The 12,500-nt window shown below is 46.7% G+C and overlaps 1 protein-coding gene across 2 annotated transcripts in view; it reads left to right on the plus strand.

The window, feature by feature from the left end:
- Nucleotides 1-6,530: 6,530 nt before the first annotated feature.
- The window catches only part of LOC143297893 (uncharacterized), a 33,557-nt gene continuing 27,587 nt past the window's right edge, over nt 6,531-12,500 (plus strand). The window contains exon 1 of one of the 2 annotated variants that reach the window (XM_076610427.1): nt 6,531-6,617. The gene's annotated coding sequence lies outside the window, so the exon portion shown is untranslated. Of the gene's footprint in view, nt 6,618-7,074; nt 7,250-12,500 lie in introns of those variants that run through there. The other variant, XM_076610426.1, reaches the window with a different exon arrangement.

A 12,500-nucleotide genomic window follows, 5' to 3' on the forward strand; every position in this document is an offset into this window, starting at 1 on the left:
CAGTTGCACGTGACTAAATGCCTACGTTGACCGAACTACACCATTGGTCAGTTCCATACTACACACAGTTAGTTAGTAACGGGTTACGACCATACCAGGCTCTTCCGTCCGAGCAATGCAACTGGCTCATGTATACGAATACGAACTAAAGTCAGTAATAAGTTTTCTCTGCATTTTGAGATTATGATATTGACATAATTATATGTTGTACCTTGCATCTCATCACAGTGCACCTTATTGTATGACAAGCAACTGTGACGAACCACACTTTAAGAATTGTGTCCGACGTTTATATGTAAATCAGTGTTCATGTGAGGTACTCCTGCCAGCTTTCTGTGTGTGTGTGTGTGTGTGTGTGTGTGTGTGTGTGTGTGTGTGTGTGTGTGTGTGTGTGTGTGTGTGTGTGTGTGTGTGTGTGTGTGTGTGTGTGTGTGTGTGTGTGTGTGTGTGTGTGTGTGTGTGTGTGTGTAGATACACATGTATTGTTAAAATGTATATACGCAGTGTGTGTGTGTGTGTGTGTGTGTGTGTGTGTGTGTGTGTGTGTGTGTGTGTGTGTGTAGTCATATTTTGGTGAATGTATAAGAATAAGAATAACCTTATTATCTCCAACTGGAGAAATTTAGTCAGGTGCATTATCACAACATAGACAAGTAAACAACATGGGGACCATAACTGTAAAAATCAACAACAGCTTTTACGAATATTACGAAGACACAAATGCAAAAAATATCACATACACCGTTTCATACATACATCCACACACTGCAGGTAATAACTAGCATTCTTAATGTAAAAACAGAAAGAATTAAGAAGCATTATTTTGAATATAATTATAAGTATGTATGAAAATGTAACGTAAAATATGAATAAAAGAAGTTTTTAAAAACGTATAACCTGTCTTTCAGAATCCGAAAGAATTCCAGGGTGGGGGCCGTCTGTATTTTAAACGCAAAGGTTGGGATCATAATTCTTTCGCGGCATCCTCTCATAAGTTAGAACTTCGGTTAACTCTCTCCATACGAACGGCGAAAGAGACGACGTTAACAGCGTTTCACCCCAATTACCATCATCAAAATATTGCAAGCGGAAGGCTCTTATACTGAAGAGATGAATGTTGACAAAGAATACCACAATTCTGACGACGGAAGCTAAAGGTTGGGTCATTCAGACACCCACTGGACATCCGAGGGGTCTGTGTAGAGGAGAAGAGAGGACTGGCCGTACTGAGTGAGTTAAACTTCCACTTCCAGGTAAGTCTCGCTTAACCGGTCAATTATCCCGGCTCCAGTGGAGGGTGACGATCATCGGTCTTCTTGGTTCGTGTTGTCACGCTCCGGTGGATATCTGTGACCGTAGCTTGGAGTGAGGGGGTTGAGAAAGAAGGGGGTGTGGGGGGGTTTACAGAGGAGCTTGGTTGGGGTGGGGATGGTGGAGGTAAAGGACGGAGGTGGGTTGCACGGGGGGGGGGGGGAGAGGCAGGGGAGAGAGGGCGGAGGTAGCAGGAAGGGTCGGACGAGGCAGCAATGGTAACAAACCTTCACATATCCTTCAATGAGGAGTTAAGTGTTGGCTTGGAGGTAACGCGTCCGCCTAGGAAGCGATAGAATCTGAGCGCACTGGTTCTAATCACACCGAGGCAGTCGCCAGTATTTTCTCCCCCCCCCCCCCTCCCCTCTCCTCCACTAGACCTGAGTGGTGGTCTGGACGTTAGTCATTCGGATGAGACGATAAACCGAGGTCCCGTGTGCAGCAGGCATTTAGTGCACGTAAAAGAACCCACGGCAACAAAAGGGTTGTCCCTGACAAAATTCTGTAGAAAAATCCACTTGGATCGGAAAACGCATAAAATTGCAGGCAGGAAAAAAATACCACAAAAAAGGGTGGCGCTGTCAGTGTAGCGACGCGCTCTCCCTTGGGAAAGCAGCCCGAATTTCACATAGAGAAATCTGTTGTAACAAAAAGAGTAATACAAATACAAATATAAATTGCCTGGTATTCAGCAAGATTGGAAATGACCCAGCCAGCACAAGTCATGACCCAGCCAGCGATGGGCTAATGAACTTGCCAACAAAATTCATGACCCAGCCAGCAATGGGTTAACGACCCAGTCAGCAATGGGTTAACGACCCAGCCAGCACAAGTCACGACCCAGCCAGCAATGGGTTCATGAACTTGCCAACAAAATTCATGACCCAGCCAGAAATGGGTTAACGACACAGCCATCCATGGGTTAACGACCTAGCCAGCACAGTTCATGACCCAGCTAGCAATGGGTTAACGACCCAGCTTGCAATGGTAAATGACCCAGACAGCAAAAGTCACGACCAGCCAGCAATGGTTTCACGACTCGGCTAGCAATGGGTTAACGACCCAGCCAGCGATAGTGACGTTCACGACCCAGCCAGCAATGGTTTCACGACCCAGCCAGCAAACGTCACGACCCAGCCAGCATTTGCTAACGACCCAGCCAGCAAAAGTCACGACCCAGCCAGCATTTGCTAACGACCCAGCCAGCAAACGTCACGACCCAGCCAGCATTTGCAAACGACCCAGCCAGCAAACGTCACGACCCAGCCAGCATTTGCTAACGACCCAGCCAGCAAAAAGTCACGACCCAGCCAGCATTTGCTAACGACCCAGCCAGAAAAAAGTCACGACCCAGCCAGCATTTGCAAACGACCCAGCCAGCAAAAGTCACGACCCAGCCAGCATTTGCTAACGACCCAGCCAGCAAAAAGTCACGACCCAGCCAGCATTTGCTAACGACCCAGCCAGAAAAAAGTCACGACCCAGCCAGCATTTGCTAACGACCCAGCCAGCAAAAAGTCACGACCCAGCCAGCATTTGCAAACGACCCAGCCAGCAAAAAGTCACGACCCAGCCAGCATTTGCTAACGACCCAGCCAGCAAAAAGTCACGACCCAGCCAGCATTTGCTAACGACCCAGCCAGAAAAAAAGTCACGACCCAGCCAGCATTTGCTAACGACCCAGCCAGAAAAAAGTCACGACCCAGCCAGCATTTGCTAACGACCCAGCCAGCAAAAGTCACGACCCAGCCAGCATTTGCTAACGACCCAGCCAGAAAAAAGTCACGACCCAGCCGCAGAAATGCTACAAAACAATCCTCCTCCACAGATCCTTGAACGTGTCTGGTATGCATGCAGGAGGGGAGGAGGGGAGGAGGTGGGGGAGCGGGGGGGGGGGGTGTAGTAATGACCTGACCCCCCCTGCCAGAAACTGCTACAAACCTCCACAGGTATGCAGGCAGACTGGTAATGACGAGGCGCTTTGTCTGTCAGCCCTTAGTGTGTCCGCATCGATCCTCGCTGGTGGTACTGGTGGACAGACAGGACATGTTCGATCTGGGGACCAGCCACCATACTGGGTGAAGAAGAGATGGGAAAGGGAAAACGGCTAGGGCTGCTGTGAGTTAGTGAGAGTGAGAATGAGTGTGTGTGTGTGTGTGTGTGTGTGTGTGTGTGTGTGTGTGTGTGTGTGTGTGTGTGTGTGAAAGTGAGAGAGAGAGTGTGTATGTGTGTGTGTGTGTTGTGTGTTGTGTGTGTGTGTGTGTGAAAGTGAGAGAGAGTGTGTATGTGGTGTGTGTGTGTGTGTGTGTGTGTGTGTGAAAGAGAGAGAGAGATAGAGAGAGAAGGAGTAGGTGGGAAGAAAGAGGGGTGGAAGGAAGAAGGGAGGGGCTAAGAGGAAGAGGAGGAGGAGGAGGAGAAGAAGAGATTCCACTTGAGGTACGTTATTCATCTTTTTGTGTGTGTGTGTGTGTGTGAAAGTGAGAGAGAGAGTGTGTGTATGTGTGTGTGTGTTGTGTCTCTGTGTGTGTGTGAGAGAGAGAGAGAGAGAGTGTGTGTGTGTGTGTGTGTGCGTGTGTGTGTGTTGTGTGTGTGTGTGTAAGAGAGAGAGAGATAGAGAGAGAAGGAGTAGGTGGGAAGAAAGAGGGATGGAAGGAAGAAGGGAGGGGCAAGGAGGAAGAGGAGGAAGAGGAGAAGAAGAGATTCCACTTGAGGTACGTTATTCATCTTTTTTGCTTGTTTGTCTTGGGTGTGGGCGTGAGGTTAAACACAACAAGAGGTCCCAAATTCTGTTTCCTTTCAAGTCTTCATGCTCCCATGGTGACCTCAGTCTCTATCCCCACCCTATCCCCCACCCCGATGTCGTCCCAATTCGCCTATTTCCGTTTTCGTCTAGTCCTGAATCCCGGCACTGGCGGGTAGGCGAAATGGGGCAAAGAGTCAGTGATAAAACTCTAGGGAGAGCTGGACAGTACAAGGTCTTCAGAGGAGAAGCCCCCCTCAGTCAAGTGTTTCGGCCCTTAACTCCTTATACTCTAAGGGGGCCGGGCCGCACCCAGGTCAATATGCCTGGATGCCCTTGTATTGCCGCTTTTTCCCCCTGGTCCTCAGCAGGTTCGAACCCGCGCCTCCAGGGTGGTCGCCACTTCAGGACTGAGTCACCTTTTTCTGGCAGACTTTTAACCACTGAGCCATCGCACGCCTAGTTTGAGTAGGGAAATTTAATCCTTATGTTTACTTTAATTCCTCCTCGACCATATCCAGCTGGAACTCTTTTCTGCTGCTTCTGCCATTGCCTTGAGAGCCCATGTCCTCTCTCTGCCAGAAATCGACAGCTGTTTTATGAGGGCGCCCACAAACCCTCTTGCACAAAGAGTCAAACTATACTGAGAGACCATCGAGAGTGGCAGCGAGATCAAAGAGGAGGAGAAACGGGAATACTTGTAATCGTTTTTTTTTTGTTTGTTTGTTTGTTTGGTTGGTTGGTTGGTTTTGTTTTTTTTTGGGGGGGGGTGTTTTGTTTTCTGTTGTTTTTCTTTGTCACAACAGATTTCTGCTGTCCCCAGGGAGAGCGCGCCGCTATACTGAGAGCACCACCCGTTTTCTTTTCTATTTTTTCCTGCCTGCAGTTTTTGTTTTCCTATCCAAGTGGATTTTGCTACAGAATTTTGCCAGGGACAACCCTTTTGTTGCCGCGGGTTCTTTTCACGTGGCGCTAAGCGCCATGCTGCACACAGGACCTCGGTTTATCGTTTTATCCGAGTGACTAGCGTCCAGACCACCGCTCAAGGTCTAGTGGGGGCGGGGGGGGGGGGGATTAAAATACTGGCGACTCTGCCGGGAATCGAAGCAGTGAGTGATGAGTGTGTGTGTGTGTGTGTGTTTGTGTGTGTGTGTGTGTGTGTGTGTTTGTGTGTGTGTGTGCGTGTTTGTGTGTGTATGTGTGTGTGCGTGCGTGTGTATATATATATATGTGTGTGTGTATGTATGTGTGTGTGTGTGAGTGTGTGGGGGGGGAGTGTGTGTGTGTGCGTGTGTGTGTGTAAGTGTGGGGGGCGTCTGTGTGTGTGTGTGTGTGTGTGTGTGAGTGTGTGTGTGGGGGGGGAGCGTCTGTGTGTGTGTGTGTGTGTGCATGTGTGTGTGTGTGTGTGTGTGTGTGTGTGCGCGCGTGCGTGTGTGTGTGTAGTGTGTGTGTGTGTGTGTATGTGTTGTGTTGTGTTTTTTCTTTGCACACACACACACACACACACACACACACACTACACACACACACACACTACACACACACACACACACACACACACACACACACACACACACACACACACACACACACACACACACACTACAGTAAATCCAACGAACGAACGGAACCCATTCGATCCCTGCAACGGGCCAAACCAAATCAGACCACCACCACCACCACCACCCCCACCACCACCCCCACATCCCCCAAAGCCCCCACCCCCTTACCTTCCCCCCCCCCCCGGCCCCTCCCCCCACCCCCCTCCCCTCCCCTCCCTCCTAACCACACGGTCTTATCACTGTCGCTTCTTTTCTCTTCATGTTTGTTCTTTCTTCTTCACACCTGAATGCCGTCAGTCAGTGAGTCAGTCAGTCTTTTTGATTCCAGACAGTGTACCGTTGTTCAGGTGGGGTTTTTTTCTCTCTCTCTGGAAGCGAAGGAATCCCCAATACCCCGCTCACCACCACCACTACCACCACCACCACTACCACAACCACTACCACAGCCACCACCACACACACACACACACACACACACCCTCTCCCCTTCCTAACCCTTCTCCACTATCTCCCTCCCCCTCCGTCCCCCTCTCCCTCAACTTCCACACCCCCACCACCCCTCCCTGTCCTTCCCCACCGCTCTCTCTCTCTCTCTCTCTCTCTCTCTCTCTCCCTTCCCACTGCAGATATTTTTTTTTTTAATACTACGGGGCGTGCGCGTCATGGCTAACACATATATTGCTTTACTCCGCCTATATGGCTTTTGTCACCAATTCGTCTTTGCTGCGAAGTGTGTGTGTGTGGGTGGGTGGGTTGGTGGTGAAGGTGTTGGTGGTAGTAGCGATGGTGGTGGGTGGGTAGTGGTGGTGGTGGTGGATGGGTGGGTGGGTGGGTGGGTGGTGGGGATTGGAGGAGGTGGGGTGGACATGACAGGCTATAGGAGGAGTGGGACTTAGACATTTGAGAGGGCCCCGCTGCCTGTAAAGTCACCCCCTTGCTGCCTTATCACTGTGCTGTCTGCTGTAGACCTGTGTGTGCGGCTCTGAAGACTGAAAAGCAGACAGGTAGGCTTGTATAGTGTGAAAGAGCTTGAGACTTCGTACAAACAGGATCAGACTTAGCGGCCTGGAGACATGGAAGGAGAGAGAAAGAGAGAGAGAGGGTGATAGAGAGAGAGAGAGAGACAGATACAGACAGACACGGACAGACAGAGACAGACAGATAGAAAGGCAGGGGGACAGAAAGAGAAAGAACGAAAGAAAGAGAGACAGACAGAAACCGAGATACAGAGAGGGGTGGAGACAAAGAGAGAGACAGAGAGACACAGACAGACAGCCAAACGGACGGACAATGAAAGGGAGAGAGACACAGAGAGAGACAGAGACAGACAGAAAGGAGACATTGTAACTTGTAGTCAGACGAAAAAAAAAAAAACCCCCACAAAAACAGACCTTGAAACTGATGTGATCAAAGAGAAGTACTTTGTTGGAGAAGTTCGTGCCAATTGCTAATATCAATACGAAGTAGTCAGACATTAAATGAATTTTTTTTTATTATAAATGCTTCTGGTATGGAATCGTCAAGCCATCTGTGAAATGGACAGGGGAAAAAAGAGAGAAAGAAAAGTGTGCTGGTGTAACTTGATGTTCTTTTACGAGTGCAACTGGAAGTCTCTGGAAAATTGTACGCTGTGTCGGTGAGTTCATAACACTGATTTATATCATGAGGAGATCTGAGAGAGAGAGAGAGAGAGAGAGAGAGAGAGACGTAGAGAGAGGGAGAGAGAGGGGGGAGAGAGAGAGACGTAGAGAGAGACGGAGAGAGAGAGAGAGGTGGAGAGAGAGAGGGGGGGGGATGAGAGAGAGAAACGGAGAGAGAGACAGGGTGAGAGAGAGACACGGAGAGAGAGAGGGTGAGACAGACACAGAGAGAGAGAGGGTGAGAGAGAGAGAGGTGGGGAGAGAGGAGGGAAAGAGAGAGAGCGACGGGGAGAGATAGAGAGGGGGGAGGGAGAGGAGAGAGAGGGGGAGATAAAAAAAAGAGAGAAAGAGACGTAGAGAGAGATACGGAGAAAGAGGGGGGGGGAGAGAGAGAAGCGGAGAGAGAGGGGGGGAAGGGAAGAGAGAGAGAGAGAGAGAGAGAGAGAGAGAGAGAGAGAGAGGTGCGTTGAAACACGGAATGAAATTCGAAAGGCATTTCGGTGCCTAAACAAAATGATGAGAAGCTCATGTTTAGTTAATGAGTGCAAAGGAGTGAGTTCAGTGTGTTTTTGTTCTCTCTCTCTCTCTCTCTCTCTCTCTCTCTCTCTCTCTCTCTCTCTCTCTGTCTGTCTCTGTCTCTCTCTCTCTCTGTCAAACGCACACACACACACACACACACACACACACACACACACACACACACACATACGCATACACACACACTCACGCACACGCACACACGCACTCCCTCTCTCTCTCTCTCTCTCTCTATATATATATATATATATATATATATATATATATATATAGTGTGTGTGTGTGTGTGTGTGTGTGTGTGTGTGTGTGTGTGTGTGTGCGCGCGCGTGTTATACATAGAGGAAGAGGCATCAGCTATGATAAACACAGACGCCAACCTGAAAAGGATTTGTAGCAGCAGCAATAGTAGTAGTAGTAGTAGTAACAACAACAGCAACAGCAATAATGATAACAATAATGTCGTTTACATACATGAACATAAATATACAAGCACCAGGTACACCATTCACAAACAAGCGCGCACATACACACACAAACACTGATGTAAGCAAACAGAAGTTCAAGAAGCACATTGGTCAAAATGAAAATATAAAATTGCACTTTCCCTTTTTTTTTCTTTTTCCCCCATTTTTTTCGTATTCCAGGCAAACACTCCAGCGCCTTTAACTCGTCTAATCATCACACAGATTATCGTTTCATCAATGTCTCATGTGATGTGGTTATCGGACGGTCTTTTTTCTGGTAGTTGTATCACACACACACACACACACACACACACACACACACACACACACACACACACACACACACACACACACACACACACACACACACACATACACACTCCCCCCCCTCTCTCTCTCTCTCTCTCTCTCTCGTCCTTTTTGACTGGAATTTAAGTTGCCAACGTCTCAACAACACAGATTGGCAGATGTGGCGTAGCGTATATGGATTTGTCCGAACGCAGTGACGCCTCCTTGAGCTACTGAAACTGAAACTGAAACTCAACAACAAACAATGTTCATTCATGATGAAGCGTTCAGTATTTCTCTCTTTCGCATATAGAAATATTCGCTTTTTAATGGATACTTGGTGACTGGAGATTATATCCCTCCCATAAACTGGATTCCCAGTGTAAGGGGTTTTTACCCATTAAACTCGACCGTTGCCTATCCCGTCAGTGTAATACCCGGCGTACCACTTGTGTATATCCTGTTAGTGTGAAATCGTGCAGTTCGAACATACCACTTCTGTATGTCCCATTAGTGTATTTGTATTGGTATTTGTATTTCTATTTATCACAACAGATTTCTCTGTGTGAAATTCGGGCTGCTCTCCCCAGGGAGAGCGCGTCGCTACACTACAGCGCCACCCATTTTTTTGTTGTTTTTTTTTTCCTGCGTGCAGTTTTATTTGTTTTCCCTGTCGAAGTGAATTTTTCTACATAATTTTGCCCAGGAACAACCATTTTGTTGCCGTGGGTTCTTTTACGTGCGCTAAGTGCATGCTGCACACGGGACCTCGGTTTATCGTCTCTTCCGAATGACTAGCGTCCAGACCACCACTCAAGGTCTAGTGGAGGGGGAGAAAATATCGGCGACTGAGCCGTGATTCGAACCAGCGCGATCAGATTCTCTCGCTTCCTAGGCAGACACGTCACCTCTAGGCCATCACTCCATAGATGGAAGATCGTATAAACCGAACCCTCTACTTATACATGTCCCGATATTGACAGATCATGTTATCCGAGAGTTTCACTTCTGCACACCCCGTCAGTGAAAGATCGTGAAATTCGAGCATTTCACTTCTGGATATGCCCTTAGTGGAAGATCGTGTAATTCGAGAGTTTCACTTCTGCATATCACCTAAGTGGAAAATCATGTAATCCGAGCGTACCACTTGTGTATATCCCGTTAGTGGAAGGTCGTGTGAATCGAGCAGTCAAGGGTTGTGTGCTTATTTATCCATGCTGACTGAATATTCAGTATTGGTGTAAAGAATTCTGCTTTCTGAAATCACACGTTCTGCATTAAGAGTTAGGGAGTTACGGTCCACAAGCACTCATTGGATATCCATTAAGAGTAAGGATTACGTTCATATGTACTACTCACTGGATATCCAATAAGTGTACGGGTTGCGTCCACATGTACTCATTGGATATCCATTAAGGGTAAGGATTATGTTCATATGTACTACTCACTGGATATCCAATAAGTGTACGGGTTGCGTCCACATGTACTCATTGGATATCCATTAAGAGTAAGGATTACGTTCATATGCACTACTCACTGGATATCCTCTAAGTGTACGGGTTGCGTCCACATGTACTCATTGGATATCCATTAAGAGTAAGGATTACGTTCATATGTACTACTCACTGAATATCCATTAAGTGTACGGGTTGCGTCCACATGTACTCATTGGATATCCATTAAGAGTAAGGATTACGTTCATATGTACCACTCACTGGATATCCATTAAGTGTATGGGTTGCGTTTCGCATGTACTCATTGAATATCCATGATAAATTTGACTTACGTTTTCCATGTACTCAATGAATATCCATTTTATTTACATTTCATATGTGCTCACTGGATATCCATTTTGAGTAAAGGTTGCGTTCCCATTTCCAAGAGCAGTCTAACATTTCGTCGTCTTTTTAACGTGAATTGGATACCTAGTATAAAACCATGGATACATAAGTCTACACATTACCACGAGCTGTCCGGCACGAAGTAGGAGTTACATGATCATACACTTCCACAAACTGAAATACCGTGCTGTTTTTAACGTGCTAAATGGGTCCGTGGTGTGAGTCACGGCTGAGTGCACGTCTTCTCAAGCTGTCTGGATTCCGATTGTCTTTTGGTGTGTCCTAAATGGATATCCAATGGGAGTTTGGGTTTTGGGAATACATATTGGAAAACACGTATGCTGTCCCGATTGGAATGGCAACTCGTGGCTTCCGTTTCGTATCATTTGGCTCTGTTATTTCACTAAAACCAGTTGTGCCGTTTAGCTCTGTTATTTCACTAAAAACCAGTTGTGCCGTTTAGCTCTGTTATTTCACTAAAACCAGTTGTACCGTTTAGCTCTGTTATTTCACTAAAACCAGTTGTACCGTTTAGCTCTGTTATTTCACTAAAACCAGTTGTGCCGTTTAGCTCTGTTATTTCACTAAAACCAGTTGTGCCGTTTAGCTCTGTTATTTCACTAAAACCAGTTGTGCCGTTTAGCTCTGTTATTTCACTAAAACCAGTTGTGCCGTTTAGCTCTGTTATTTCACTAAAACCAGTTGTACCGTTTAGCTCTGTTATTTCACTAAAACCAGTTGTGCCGTTTAGCTCTGTTATTTCACTAAAACCAGTTATACCGTTTAGCTCTGTTATTTCACTAAAACCAGTTGTGCCGTTTAGCTCTGTTATTTCACTAAAACCAGTTATACCGTTTAGCTCTGTTATTTCACTAAAACCAGTTGTGCAGTTTAGCTCTGTTATTTCACTAAAACCAGTTGTACCGTTTAGCTCTGTTATTTCACTAAAACCAGTTGTACCGTTTAGCTCTGTTATTTCACTAAAACCAGTTGTACCGTTTAGCTCTGTTATTTCACTAAAACCAGTTATACCGTTTAGCTCTGTTATTTCACTAAAACCAGTTGCACCGTGTGTTGGTACTGTTATATCCTTGTTTAGAATGTCTCACTAAATTTCAGTTGTTCTGATTGGCTCTATTGCGTTTAGTCCTTGCTGGGAATGTCTTAAAACTCAGTTGTCCTGTTTGCTGTTCCGTGTTGTCCTTGCTGGGAATGTCTTAATACTCACTTGTCCTGTTTACTGTTCCGTGTTGTCCTTGCTGGGAATGTCTTAATACTCACTTGTCCTGTTTGCTGTTCCGTGTTGTCCTTGCTGGGAATGTCTTAATACTCACTTGTCCTGTTTGCTGTTCCGTGTTGTCCTTGCTGGGAATGTCTTAAAACTCTGTTGTCCTGTTTCCTGTTCCGTGTTGTCCTTGCTGGGAATGTCTTAAAACTCAGTTGTCCTGTTTGGTGTTCCGTGTTGTCCTTGCTGGGAATGTCTTAAAACTCAGTTGTCCTGTTTGGTGTTCCGTGTTGTCCTTGCTGGGAATGTCTTAAAACTCTGTTGTCCTGTTTACTGTTCCGTGTTGTCCTTGCTGGGAATGTCTTAATACTCACTTGTCCTGTTTGCTGTTCCGTGTTGTCCTTGCTGGGAATGTCTTAAAACTCTGTTGTCCTGTTTGCTGTTCCGTGTTGTCCTTGCTGGGAATGTCTTAAAACTCTGTTGTCTTGTTTACTGTTCCGTGTTGTCCTTGCTGGGAATGTCTTAAAACTCTGTTGTCCTGTTTGCTGTTCCGTGTTGTCCTTGCTGGGAATGTCTTAAAACTCTGTTGTCTTGTTTGCTGTTCCGTGTTGTCCTTGCTGGGAATGTCTTAAAACTCTGTTGTCCTGTTTGCTGTTCCGTTATGTCCTTGCTGGGAATGTCTTAAAACTCTGTTGTCCTGTTTGCTGTTCCGTGTTGTCCTTGCTGGGAATGTCTTAAAACTCTGTTGTCTTGTTTGCTGTTCCGTGTTGTCCTTGCTGGGAATGTCTTAAAACTCTGTTGTCCTGTTTGCTGTTCCGTTATGTCCTTGCTGGGAATGTCTTAAAACTCAGTTGTCCTGTTTGCTGTTCCGGGTTGTCCTTGCTGGGAATGT

This window comes from Babylonia areolata, chromosome 23 (genome assembly GCF_041734735.1).
Source record: "Babylonia areolata isolate BAREFJ2019XMU chromosome 23, ASM4173473v1, whole genome shotgun sequence".
Taxonomy (NCBI): Eukaryota; Metazoa; Mollusca; class Gastropoda; order Neogastropoda; family Buccinidae; genus Babylonia; species Babylonia areolata.